Below are 15,178 nucleotides of genomic sequence, written 5' to 3'. Positions count from 1 at the left end.
TGTAGTCTTGTACAGTATCCCATTAACATTACAGAATAGGATTGGTACTGCAATGAATTATCGAGACAAGAAGCTCTATACATACTTCTCTATCCCTCATGTAGGGTATGTGACTTGACTTTCCTACAAATTCACCAACTTTCCACAGAAATAAAATGTAAAATATGGCTACTTCTGTAAATTCTCTCTCTAGGAAGGCTGGAATCCTGAAGGTTTTAAAAATACCAATTTCAAGGAAATTAAAATATTTTTCATTAAGACCTTTTATGCATTTATTTTTAAATGCTTAGCTCATAATGTTATATTGCACTAAACCCTTCACTTCATGTGAGATTGTAGGGGTGCATGCTGACAGCTGGTTTTAGAGCAAATTGCTGCTGGAAAGGCAGGTTGCCTTTTTCCCACAGTCCCAGCTGCCTGTTTCCCTCCTCTCTTCATAATGGAGTATCTTTCTGTGCAGTCGGTTGAGTTCAGTTAGCGAATTATCTATTTTTCTGGTGTTCCAGGTAGACCCTGGTATGAGTGACAATTGATTTTACATCTGAGTAGATGTGTGCAAACCAAATCAAGTTTATAAAATCAATTTGTATTCCAAGTTAGGTTATTAGCTCAGGCACATTTAGTTTCCCCGTTCCAAGCCAGAGCTGTATTCCAGCACAGATCTCTATGTTTGTGCATACCTTGAGTGGTCAACTCCCAAGCAAGTTTTAAAGTTGTTTTAGAGTACCAAACATTAACTTTAGATTTTTTTGCCAAAATAAACACCAAATCAAGCAGAAGCAGACCTTCCTGATAGCCAGTCTGTACAGTACTGTTCAAACAGCTGGAACACCTACCGCTGTGAGTCCCAGTACTGAAAGCCTGGGTGGGAAAACATAAATGAATTGCAATATGTTTCACAAGGTTACAGGTGATGAAAGTTGCCACAGTTGCTCAATGCTTTGATGTTTAGAGGATTTTAGTGTTTAATTCCTTCTTTACTGAAAAGGCCACTATAGATGGAAAAAAATACTTGGATACATGAACAAAGTCATTCTGAGCTGTTCTGAATGGGTTTATTGAATTTGGTCTGATGCATTGAGCATTCCTTTGTCTATATTCAAAGTTTATTATTTCAAAAATGTTGTTAAATGCTATATACATTCAAGTATGCACTTTTTTTTTGTCTGTGAAGCAACACAAATCCTTGGAAAAAATGAGCACAGAGAGAAATCAGGTCCCCGAGCAAAAAAATTTCCAAGCTACAAATGCTACAAATGGCCCGACCCCAGATTATATGAGGACTTGCTCAAAGAACTCTGAATTTTCTGCATATAAATACTCACCTAATCTTCCATCAACCTCTTTTCTGTATAATTCCCACTTTCCATAAACTGCATTTTGCATGCTTAAAGGTGACGACAAAGAAAAGAAAATAATATTTTAGAATCTCTGTGAGGCAGGATTAATGAGTGGCTTAAACTCAGTCCCTTTGAATGGGCATTTATTGATTCTCACTATAACATAAAGAAGAGAATGATGGAGAATTCACTTACTCACTTTGTCTAACTCTCTTCTCTGGTGTGGTGAACTAAAAAGAACTGGAGGTAATGGTTCTGAGATTGTGAAAGGAATATATGAAACCTCAGAAACCTGCATCATTTACAATACCATCAATTCTTAGTTTCCTCTTACATTCTTACTTTCATAGTTTGCAGCTTTAGGTGTACATATGCTATTTTAAATTCAGAATTTGAATAAATTCACAAAAGAAATTTATGTGTTCACTTTACAAGGTCAAAAGCAAATTTTTTTTCACTGGCAACTCAGCCTCACCATATTGGACATTTAAAATTCAATTTGTGTTATTTCTGCCAAATCTAGTACATAAGCATTAGCAATAATGATTTGGAAGACACATTTAGCTGGTTTAGCTGTTATTCCTAATGTGACCATAACTATAGCATCTAAGTGGAGTACTGATAGCCTTGTTAAAGATTCATGCAGTGCCTGGGACACAGCTCTATTCTATAGCTACATTAGTGCTGCTGGACTGACAAATATAGCATTGTTTTTTCACTGCAGTGTGACTCACAAAAACCTCTGACCATAACAAGGTAATACTTTTATAAAATAAGTTTTTGGAGCACAGCAGGATGTGACAATAATTTGTGAAATAAAAATAACAATAAATGAAAAATTAACATTTAAAAAAAACTGTAAATCTCATTCTCATTTAGCTTGAGTTACTTTGGACTTGGAAGCAAATGTGATATCTAAGATCAAACTGCTTTTAAAACAGCAATGCAAACTTCAATTTATGCCTCATGTCAGTGCAAACTGTAATAATTCAAGAATTTTGCAATTACTATTCACTACGTGAACGTATTTGTTTCTAATTTTATACAAGTCAACATCTTAAATCTCAGAAAAGCTCTTGATATAAACAGGGGTTAGAATAGCACATCTGCAGATCCTTCTGTGCAGACACTGCAGGTGCAAATTCTGTGTTAAGTCATGACCCACGGTGCGTTGTTGACTATGACGTGACTCCAGCACATATGAGACTTTGTGGCTAATAATTCTAAAAGCAGCTCTGTGTCCATTGAAGATATCTGGCCCATATTCTGTTTCAGTTGAGCACCCCAAATCACAAGGCACATTCACAAATGTGCCAAATGTTGTGCCTCTTTCCTGACATTTCACTTGTGAGCGCCCCTATCATATCACTTCTTCCCACTGGGCAGCTTAAAGTCACATCTTGACTTAACAGCTTGCTGGGAGACTGTTTGCTGCAGCAGATCTAAGCTTCCATGGAAGTTTAAGAAACTAAAGAAATACTTCTAACCAAGTAGATTTTGGTTTCCCATTCTGACGGTTGTTTCTCTGCTACCTCTTTTGCAAGAGTAAGGAAAGAAGTGTAGTACAAACTACATTTAGTCCAAACTACGCATCTTATGTGTCCAGAACTGCTTCTGACCCTTAGAGGCAGATTCTGCTACAGAGTTCTGCTGTCTTCTGAGATGCTTCAAGCTCTCATTGCTAATAATGCATGTGAAAAACAAAGGAGATACACAGTGAGCTATGCTAGGATATAGACTTGAGGACATAAGGCTGGGCTTTGGTGAGAGAAGTCATAATAATAAAGACATCAAACAGCACACCAGACTTCCTCATCTCCCCAGCTGTACCTCTGGAAGGCAGAGCTGATGCCTCTGTCCTCCCCTGCCATGCTGTAGTGCTGTCCTCCCATGCCATGCCACCACCACCAGATGTGTTTCCCATCACATGAGCCCATGCTGCTCCAGCTGTGTGCAGGCTCTAGTCTAAACCACCACCGCCATCACAGCCACCCCCGCCGACCCTCACGCCTACTTCTGGCCCTTCAGCAGTGACCTTTTCTGCTGCTGCCTTTCCTGGAGCTGATGCCAGGGCTGTGTGTGGTGCGTGCCAGCGGGCAGCAGGTGCACTGCAAGAACTCGCAGAGCACACTCCCACATGGCCAAAGAAGTGCTGTAAGATCATGGATATGGGGAAAGGGCATCATGGGCTGTGATGGTGGATCAGGCACGTACTCTGACTCTGTATTCAGTGTAGCAACAGCACGTGGCTCTTAATTGTTATAACTTAATTTTTCATTTTTATTCTTTAAGAAGTAGGATTCTGAAATTAGCTTTATATTTGGGGCTGACTTAGAATGGTTTATCTCACAGAGTGTAGTCCCATTTGGATTGGAAAAACTTGTAGCCTTATAGCAGTTAAGCTGGTAATAAACTACTACCTTAAAGTATTTTTCCCAATTAAAAATAAAATCTATCTTTTTTAATACAAATAAAAATGTCTTACAACTTTACATCCTAATTATAGTTTTAAAGTGCCAAATTCTTTGAAAAATCATTACAAGCGAGCTAAAGGGAGAGTGGAAAACAGTTTTATCATAATTATACAATTGTGAAGTTTTACAATAAAGAAGTTTTTAAGAATTTCAGTTTGTCTGAAGTGCCTTGTAGATTTCTTTACAATGTTTTAATTGCACAATCAAAAGCAAACACCTGTTTGAAATTAGCATACATCCAAATAAGGAACAAAGACATGCATTTTTGACAGTGAGAATAATTAACCACTGGAACAGGCTATCAATGGATAAAATGCATTCTCATTCACTCTCCTTAAATCAAGAGTAGGTCTGTTTTTAAAAGACACTGTCTCTTATCCTGGGATCGTTTATTAGAAGTTCCATGATCCGTGCTATGCAGGAGATTGTAATAATGATGGTAATTTTTGCTAGAGATGTCAGAGAATATTTTGGCTCCTGGGACAGTCACATAGCACATCCATGAGCTCTGGCTCCTGTCAGCTGCCATCAGCCTGCAATCCCTCTTTCCTGCAGATGAAACAGTCAGCAAGTTTTAGAGATATTTATCCCTGTTTGGTCTGTAGCTTTCACACTGCCCCTGGTACAACCTTCCACCTTGAAATCTCTTTAGTTAGAATGTTAGAATGAAAATTATATAATAGTTGCTCTGAAAGTGTTTTGCAAAAGGAAGAAAGCTGCATATATTTAATTAAAATCTAAGAGCCCAATTCAGAGGTGTTTTAAGCATCTTTCATTGATTTCACTATCCCTACCTTTAAAAACACAGCTGTTACTTCTTAGACTTGAGTATTTGGAGCTTACTGTGCCAAGACATGTTGAAGCACTGAATTAAATGCAGTCTCAAGCATGAACAGCTTACATAGATGCTTCAAAGCAGTGAACGAAATTCCACTCCAATGCAAAATTTACTGCATTTATATCCTAAATATTTCTCATCCCTGCTGGTCTGGCTGGGAGTGCAGACTACAACTGCCTCTCACTTAAAAAACTAGGGGATGTGCCTGAACTCAGTAAAGGACAGAGCCAGTTGCCTCAGGATTTGTCACCCAAATCCAGCCTATCTTTTTTGTATCCTCCAAGCTCTGCAGGAGGATAGATCCTGAACAGGAAAGCTATTGCTGGCCTAAGTAGTACTTACAAGCCAGGTAGGGATTTCTGCTAGGAAGTCCATTCAGGTACAGTGGGATTATACTGTGATGGTTCCTTTCTGCAATTTCTCTCTTCTGTCTTTTGCTTTCCTCTCGATTCTTTGACCTGCTGCTTGTAAACAGTGGGTCTCATGAGCAAAGCAGTGATTCATGGCCATCTTGGCCACAGTAGCCACAAAGCAATTGAGTCTAAAAGCACTTTTGACAGGAGGAAAAGAAGCAAAACTTCTGCTTCTGGACATGAGGAGACCAGACTTCAGGCTGCTCTGGGAATTAGTAATTATGGTCCCCTGGGAAAAGATTTTTGCATTTCCTGAAGTCCATCTGTGCGGTCACTTTTTAAACATCGCCTCCTATGTGCACAGAAGCGGGCAATTCCCAAATCTCGGAAGTCAAGCAGGAGAGGCACAAGCCCAGCTTGGCTGAACAGGGTTCTTCTCTTGGAAATAAAGCAAATTAGGAAGGTGTATGCCCAGTGGAAGCAAGGTCAGGTAACATGGGAAAAATAACAAAATGGATTATCACTGTAGCATGTAACAAAAACTGTAGCCAAAATTACCCAAAGCCTCCTACAGGTCAATTAGTTAGACCTTCCAGTCACCCTCAGGTAACACAAACCTGTTCCACAGACTGTGTCCTAGACATGTGGTTTTTAAATGAGATTTTTTTTTTTATCACTGCTGTCCAATCCCCAGATTTTTACTCAAAAGATTTTCCACCATTAATTTGTGTAAATCAATTCTAAGCATCACTGTGAAATTTTCATCAATTTCTTGAAATTGCATTTGTGGCATTGCAAAATGACACAATGAAATTTAAATTTTGTACATTTTTCTTAATTTATATGAAATCATTAAGATTTTATGAGCAAATCTAAGTGAAGAATTTGTCTAAAGTTCATGTATTTCAGACTCGGATTTGTGAAGTAATTTGCTTGGCTTCACTTTATTCATCCATCCACCTTCAGTTCTTCAGCTCCTTCACCATTACCTAGTTAATATATGAACTATTTCTTCCTTTCCTCCAAGCAGATGGGGGCTCATTGTGCCATACTTTGTGCAAACCAATGACTGCCTTCCCATCTGAGTAGTTCAGAGTGGTTCATCCCAGGGAGGGCTCACTGATCAAACTTGGCAGTGTGCTCAGCCGCCTCTGCCCATCAGGAGAGAAGCCTCATGATGACCCAGAGTATGAGCAGACCAAGCCTCCACTTGCCTGCAATGCACTGATTAGACACACCTATGTCCCTGCACAGCTGTAGGACACTTCATGCCAAGAGGGTGAATTATAGTGTGACTAATAAACAACTTTGTCTGTGATGCCAGACAGGAGGAAATGTATTGTGAACACAACAAGGTAGGCTTTTGAAAGGGGATAGCAATTTTAAATGTTGCAGTTAGAGAGGTTCTCCTTAAAAACTTCAGCAACTGTAGGACTGTATCTTCAGAAGATAATCCATTCAATAGGTGTTCTAGGGTCAGGAGTTTGAATTCTCTGCTTTTGTAGTCACTTCTATCTAGACTCACCATAGCAGAGCTCTGTCTGACTGTCTGCCAGCTCCAGTTTATCTTGCAGCTGTCCACTTTGGACCATGATTTGCTTACCACTAATGTAATGGTAATTTGTACTATGGTATGGTTTTATTTGCATATAAATAAATTATCTGCCATATCTTTGCATTAATATGCCTTTGTACTAAGCTGAAGTAAAAAAGACAAATGCAGTCTTTCTTGATGTCAAATTGAATGGGAGTGCTTGTGGAATACAAACATTTTAAAGGACTTAGGTATTAAAGAATGGGTAACAGGCAAAAAGGGGAGATTTCCTGAACCCTTAGTTTGGGGAGGTTTACATGAACCTTAGTATTTAATTTGTCTGTCAGGAAAGCCAAGAACCTTGTGCCCAACCAGATTGTCAGCATTCTGTTAGGGGGACCCTTCACTGAGCAGTCCTGCTGGATCAGAGGGTGGTTTGACTGACTTAGGGAAACACACCAATGGTGTAAGGGAGACCCCTCGGCAGTGGGTCTTCCTCTTTGAGTATATTACCCCCTGCCAGCGACTGCCAGTGCTCATGAAGGACTCACGCTGAGAGTAACACTCTTTTTTAATATAAAATTGTGACAGGTTAAGGTTCGAGGATTGTTGGTGATAGTAGCTGACTGCAAAAAATGCAAAAATGCATTCAAAGCAATACACGGACAAGCCTCAATAAAATTACTTAGCGCAGATAGATTCCTCTTCTATGGGGAAGAAGACAGGTTCACCCCATTGACTGATCTCAGCAATTGCAATGGAGCCTTCCCTAACTTTTCACCTTATTGTCAACTTATTTGTATACTATTTCTTTATGCTTAGATGGAGTTTGAATGACTTTAGTCATAAATTCTTTGTTTACTAATGGGTGTAAAAGATACAGTCAAAAAGAATATAAAGAGCATGCCAAGTGAGGGATGGTCATACCTTGGAGGTGTGTAACTTTGGGATGAAGGTGTGTGTTAATATTACAATTAGGATATAATTTGAGGTGAGTGATTTCATTACTGTTGTTGGCTCAACACCAAGACATCTCCTATCTCCCCTGGTTGACAGTGTGTTATGCAGCTTCTCAGCTCCAAAGTACCATCTGCAAAGCACCTCCCTGCAAGGATTCCTACAGAGCCTGCCCACAGACTCTCCACTCTGCTCCATCCTCCATTCCATCCCCCTTAGAAGGTCCTGTGGTTGCAGATTGTGGTGTGGGGAATCATCATGGAATAGGTTTTGAGTATGCCAACTTCATTCCATCCAGGGACCAGCAACTGTATTTTACCCTATGATAACTGCACCATTATAACTTCCATTAGGATGTGAATAAAACTTCTTGGTTTCCTCTAATTGTATCCTCAGCCATCTTTCACCACCTGGGCATCTGAATAGGAAGTTCTCTTAATTATAGCTATGATTCCAGACAAGAGGCAATAATGTTAAGAAAGAGACAAGATAGGTATTGAAAGGTAGATGCATGTTTTTGTTACTACTTTAATTTAGATTACTGTTAAATTTTCTTTCAAAATATTGTCTCTTCTCATGCACTGAGGCCAAATAATGTTAGCCTATATATAATAAAGGTCTTGAGTGCTTAAAACAAGAATTAAGTGGATCTGAGTAATGTAAAGCCAAAGTCATAATCCAGTGAATCATGTAAGGCAGGGTCCACGGAGTGCCCCAAGTTATGGTCTCCTGGTTGCCCTGATCAGGAGACCTGGCATATAGTGATTTCGCTTTCTCTCAGTGACCCCAGAGAAGGAAATGAAGATGTGCAGAGGAGTGGTGGGGCAGCCCTGTCATCCCCAAAGTGGAGTTCGGAGCAGAAAGCTCTCTGGGGATAAAACTCACCACAGTATTGGCACATCAGCCACACTACATACACTTGACTGCAGCTTCTACCTAATTCTGAATTTATTTAAAAAAGTGGGATTAGTCCACATCTGTGGGTTTCTGAGATGCCACTCTGAAACAGCTCATTTTCCATTGCATTGGATTGTGAGCACAGAAACCTTATTCAGGACTCCGGGTTGCATTTCCAGATGATGGGCACCGGTGCTCTCCATTGCTTCAAGACTGTGAAGAAAACTTGCCCACAACAATATGACTGGCTTAAATATCACATGGAACAAACAAACATGAAAATTGTGATGTCTAGTGCATGGCAAAAAATGTAGCTTTGTATCCACGCAATCAAACATGGTTCAGCATTGGTTTATTAAAAATATAATTAACGAGATTACAGTTGTCATTAATCTAATTTATAATCAATTTTTATTGCATGTATAAGTTCTTGACTTTTTCAGAATTAAAAGGAAAGTACATGGCAAGTAATGCTATTGCCTTATGCAGTATCAGACAACACGCTTTTGAAAAAACACCATGTTTGCTTCTCACTTGAGATGTCTACGTTAAAGGATGATGTACAGCTACAGGTGTAAGTCTGTTCAGATCAGTTAGTCTAAAAGGTCACAACTGCAGTGGATAGTGTTGAGTTTCTTACATTGTATGTCTTCCAGTGTTTGATAATTTCAAGGTAATAACAGCTTATTTAAACATTTCTTTACACCAAATTATATAGAATGTAATAATAACACAGTGAATTACTGTACATGCAGTTTACCATGCACACGAGCATAAGATTGAAGGCAAGGACACAGGTAGCTGAAGTGGTTTCTAATGGCCACATGAGTGGGTGTATGTGAAACGCACTGAGCCGAGTCCCAGCAAAGCAGACTGCGAGCATGTCCTGGCCACACCATCCAAACACTGCGTTTACAGCAGCCTGCCCACCTCACCTGCAAGGTTAACAGAGTCATTGCCTTTTCCCCCAGGAACAAAGCCTTTATTAGTTGGCTTTCTAATACTGATGATTTTTTTGCTACTCCTATACAAGGAGGGGAAATGAAAAGACTTGTCTGTGTTTGTGCCCTTTTCTGGAGTGCAGCATGGCTTAGAGAACAGGGATGTGGTGACCACAAGGTCAACCTGAACTTAGAAAAAGATAATTTTCCTATTTATGAATCTCTTGTCTACTATGGGACAGTGCAGGCACATAGCTGCCTGGTTGCTTTCTTGCTTTCTTCCTCTCTTTTCCAGCTCATTTTTTCTTCCATTCTTCCCTCTATTCTGTAAGTTTTATTAGTAATTCTGCCATAATTCTACAAAAATGCTGCATTATATAAAGGGATTCGACACTACAATTATATCAGAAAATTGTATAAAACCGTTCTAGTTAGTACTTAGAAGGTTCTTTTATTAAGAAAACACTTCTCTGTGGATAAATCAGTAGTTTATCAAGCGGTATTTCTCTTTCACACCTAATCTTATAAAGGTCTTATAAAAGCCTGACTTCTGTCTGCCAAAACATGAAATAAGGATGGGTACAAGCCAAGACCCCTTGTGACTGCTGAGACATTTCCCGTAGGTTTGTCTAATTCTGAGATGGTCAAGGCATTGCTCAGTGTGCCTAACTGCCCCAAACCATTCAACAGCCTAGACCATTTAAGGAGATATGAAACCTACACAAGAGACCTCCTACCCTTGTCCTTCATCAGTCATGGATTTTGGCTCATTCATAGCACAGAGGGACAGACAGACACATAGCTTGTATGAATAAGGAGTTGCTGAGAAGCTTAATCAGGACTTTCACCCAAGCTGGTCATTGTTTTTGTCTTTAAAGTGTTCAGGCCACTCCTAATTGTCCATGGTTGCCTTGAGAGGAGAAACTATTCCTCCCTAATTAAAGGGGACCTACTTTTTGTCTTTTCCTCAGCAGTTCTCATTTCCCCTTCAGAGATACTGGAAAATTGGCAGTATGGAGCTGCCTTCTGTCCTCCACTGGAGAAAGCAGGGCCGGGAGCACAAGCAGTTGGCAGCCCCAGAAAGATCACTGGTGGAAATGATCAGAAATTTCCACATAGATACAGCTTGTCTAGTGGCTTATATGAGTTTGTATGTTCTATGATCTCCCTGTCATCACACAGATGCAAGACATACTCATGCCCTGTAGTCCTTAGGAATCTAAATGTCCTCCTGCAGCCATGTATACTATTAAAAAATCAAAAGAAGCTCCTACATGGCTCTGAACTATACCAGAAAACGCAGGGATTGTGGGAGCTGAACTACTTACAGATAGTTTTATATTTCTGCACTAATAAGCACAGGCTGACACGTACTCTTGTTTTCTCCTGACAAACATAGCTTCATGTCATTGGGGACTGACCTGCATAAACAGCCATGAGGCAGGTTTGTGGCTCCAGCCTGAGGCTGTCCCCCCCAGAGGGTTATAATGTCCTGAGAAGGAGCTTTTGTTTCTAGTCCTCAGAGCAATGCTCTAATCTTGAATCATTGAGTATTAAGGTCAAGGGTAAGATATTCTCCACTATAATTCCATTAAGCAGTAGTTGATAAGTTACAAAAGAAGTTAGCATGTATTTCAGTTTTTATTCTTTATATAGCTAATACCGTATTTGTGTTATCTGTCCAACCTACTCAGAACTTATTAAACTTTCTCATCTCTAGAGAAAGCTGTTCAGAGACTTTCCATTTAGATGTTCTGTTTAATATTTCTTTTCCATTCTTCTATGAAATCTAGTTCTCACCTTTCCATTCCCTTTTCCTAGAGCCACCCATACACATATGCACACACATATCTCATAGGTACCACCAAATCATGCATATCACACTTGTTAAGTATCTCAGCTCACCAAGCTCATGCCTACTCTGAATGCAGAAATTACCTGTTCCCTTCAACCTCCCCATGGTTTTGAAAAATACTGTCCTCATTCAGGCATGTGTAGTTTTGGTCAAAAAACCTCTCCTGACACCTACCTGAATTATGAATCCTCAGCAGCATCAAGACTTCCTAGATCAAAAAAGCACACTGAGTCCTCTCATTATCCATATAGCTCTATGGTCTCCTTTGCAGACAGTGTTCTCAGAAGAGCTGCAAGTCTTGGAAAGCTCAACTGGGAGTCACAGAAGGACATGGTTGCCTGAAGTGGAACTGTGCTGGGATTCAAGCATCTTTGTAGGTTTAAGAGAGAAATTCACAGTTCGTGGCTAGAACAATTCTCTACTCCTGGTTCATGAGGCACTGATGTAGGCCTGGAAAAGTAACTTTATAGTCTAAGGAAGAAGTAGACCTCACTGAGGAGACATAAAAGTCTTGGTATTAGTTTTGTATTTTACCTAAAGAGAGTGCACAAGTTAATCTTGGAACAGTTTATATCCAAATTTCCCTCCAAGCAATGGCTTAAGGGGTTAAGCTTTCTCCAGTCCCAAAACTTTGTGTTTGTTTTCTGCAAAGTTTTCTGTCTTTGAAGGCAGCTGTTTAGGTACCTCAGTGCATGAGAGGGCTGCAGAATATGGAACCTGACCTGAAAAAAGAATGTCCCTGCCACCCAGCGTTAAGTAACTAATCCCACTGACAGGTGAAGGGTGTAAGACCTAACTCTGCCATCAAGGCTTTTTATTAGAAAACTTTGGCAGTTCCATATTTAACACATTGCCTATTTTGATTCTCATTCATATATTCAATGACTAGAGAGTTTAGGTGTTTTATTCAGGGGTGTATATACCATTGGGCATATAAAATTTAGTATAGTGACTCAGAACATTACTATATTAACCTTCCTTTAGGGATCTAGTTGATACTCTGTCCTCTTCATTTTTTCATTTCCAATATTAACTGGGTCTTTAAAGGCTGTAGCTTGTTTCAGAGCCTATCCTCTGTTGAGCCAGAAGTCACAGATGGATAAGAATCAGCAAGCAATTAGCAACAACAAGTACTTAGATCATTAATGATGTAGCTTGTTCTGACTATCTCCTGGCAAGGTATCTGGATGCAGAAATTCTTCTTGCTCCTCTGTCTTTTTCCCTGAATTTATATTTAAGGCAATTCAACAGATTAGACATGCAGCAATATGAAAATTAATTTATTTGTTACATGTGCAGTTTGGATAATAGCCATGGGACATACCTCCCATGGTATGGAATGTAGATACACCTCATATTCCTTGCAATAATGCAAGGAAGCCTTTTTCAATTATATTATTTTTAATCACTATATTGTACCAGAGTTGAACTCTTTGTGACCACAGGATTACCCTGCCTTGTAGGATCACACCCTTTTTCTGTTGCATAGCTTGAAGAAATAACTAGAAGCTACTAGAAATTAAAGTATTAACTAGAAATATGTTACTGAGGCCTTGTAGGCAAGCTGAATATGAATCATTGCAAGAGCACAACACACCACTTATTTCCTGAAGTAAGTAAAACTCAGTATTTTGCCAATGTTATAAAGGTGTTTCTTCCATACTACAAACAAAAGTGAGAGGATTTTTAGAAGATAGCTTATCAAATGATAAATAAAAAAAAGATAAAATTACTTGCTTTGTTGTTTTAAGCACATACATACTTTAAAGTTCAGGCACCTGTGCTCACAGATCAGTCAAGAGTCCTGTTTTGCAATCATAAGGTACGATATGCTGATTAAATATTTTAAATATAGAACATAAAATCCCAATCCAAATCTGAGAAATGCTAACAGTATTCCACTTGTGTGTAGATGAAATATGCTTATTCTAACATTCAAATATTTACCCTAAATTCCAACTCTGAATGATTGTACGTGTTAAAATGGCAAACACAGATGTTTCACCTGTTGGATACAGGAATACAGCTCTTTAAAGCACACTTTCTGTAGAGATTGAAGTAATTTAGCTAAATGTTAGCTGATATTTAGGAATTGGTTTAAATATATTATGACACACAGTAAAAGCCCACTAATTTTTAATGAATGCCTGTATTAATAGATCCTCTCTATTTGTCCCTTGCATTCTATTTGCAGGTCATATTGACTCTCCTGAGCTCTCTGTAACATTTTTCTGCCTTTGTCCAGAGACTGATCCATTTCATGAACTTTCCTCCACCCATGGTCCTGGGCCCATCAATCATCCCTGACCCCTCTTCTTGCTCTCCAATCAGCTGAGCTGAGCCTTTGACAATGAACCAAATATTTTGGGTTGAAATGCATGAGAAAAAAAATTTCAACTTGCAGATTACATACAGGCAACTACCACACAAAGGTTCCCATGACTCAAGGATGTCTATGCTTTCATGTGAAGGAGCAAAAGGGTCCTTAAAATGCACACTGCTTAGAGTCTCCAAGATTCAATAAAAAAACACAACCAGGCTTTTCCACTTTCACGGTGGCTGAACTGTTCAGCTCTGCTTAAAATAAGGCATGTGTCCAAGACATTTAAAGTTCTTTAACTATCTCAGGTGCTTAGGGATTTAGACTGTGTGAGATTAAGACCTCTCTAAAAAATGCACATTACAAGTTTGGGAAAAGAAAACCCCTCTCTGATGGGAGTATCAAATGAGTCTTTAGTCTCAAATGGAAAAGAATCTATTGTTTTGAGCAGAGAACCACTTTCAGTTTAAGTAAGTTGAGAAACTAGGAACCCATCTATCCCCAGAGGTACTGCCAAACCCTGGTGACCACAGTCCTCCTCACAATAATACTCCTCCAATGGTTAAAGTACATTCTGATGGATGAAATGCCCAGATTTGGTAAAGCTGAATATATTCAAACATGGGTTTGAATCCTGTGACTTAGTGTGTAGAGCTTTTACCTAACAGGTCAGGAACCTGGACTTTGGTCCTTGCTCTGAAGTTTATGAATTCTGCTTTAAAGAGCTATATGGTAAATTAGATTGTAGAGGATTTTAACTGAACCAAAATATTCTAATTTCTGCCATGGTTGTTTTACCTATAAAATTGATATGTGTCCAATGTCCTTGACTTCTCTCACCTGAGGAATCTGGTACTTGACTGCATTATGATACTTTCAGCAGGATGTTTTCTTCGCTTTTTATCCCTTTATCTGAGGACCTTGATTCTGTCAGAATATATTAGATGCTATTTCAGAGCTTCCACTGTACTGGGAAGTGAAGCAATACTGGATGTCTCTATCCCAGTGAGGCTGAAATTCTGATCCACTTAGGCCAGGGACTTGTCACACTCCAGGGAGTGAACTATGAGAAGTAAGGCAATGCTGCACCTTTTGGAGAAGTGTATACAAACATCATGAAAAGGCTGTCATTTGCTGTCTCCTGGTAAAGGAAGGTCTGCAATCATTACTTTGGACTTACACTGATTTAACTGCAATCCTGCTTTAAATCTAAGCCTAAGCTTTTTATTGGATTCATCTCCTAATGCCTATTGAATTAATTTCTTTATCTCAATGAATATTTTGCTCATATATACCTTTGAACATCTGGACACGGCCTTCCATGTCTCTCCTTAATGCCTCTAGTCCATCGCTATAACTCAGTCATGGATTGCTGTCAAAAGTTGTCATGGTATCCAGCCATCAAAACATATATCAGCAATAGATCATGCACATACTTGCTCACCCCACTGAATGCACTACTCCCAAAATGTTTCAAAGTTTTACCCCCCTGCAGAACACGAATGACAAGGTGCCTCCTGTAGCAGAGTGTCCTATCATCCTGAAACATGTGAATAAGTTTTACATGGACTTTAAAACATTTATTTCAGGGCCAAGCTAACAATTAAATAATTTTGCTATTACATAGCTTCAGCCATATATTGCAACCAGGACTTTCAGAGTTATGATA

The sequence above is a fragment of the Corvus brachyrhynchos genome, unplaced genomic scaffold (assembly GCF_000691975.1).
Source record: "Corvus brachyrhynchos isolate BGI_N302 unplaced genomic scaffold, ASM69197v1 scaffold32, whole genome shotgun sequence".
Classification (NCBI taxonomy): Eukaryota; Metazoa; Chordata; class Aves; order Passeriformes; family Corvidae; genus Corvus; species Corvus brachyrhynchos.
This window is presented reverse-complemented; position numbering follows the sequence as displayed.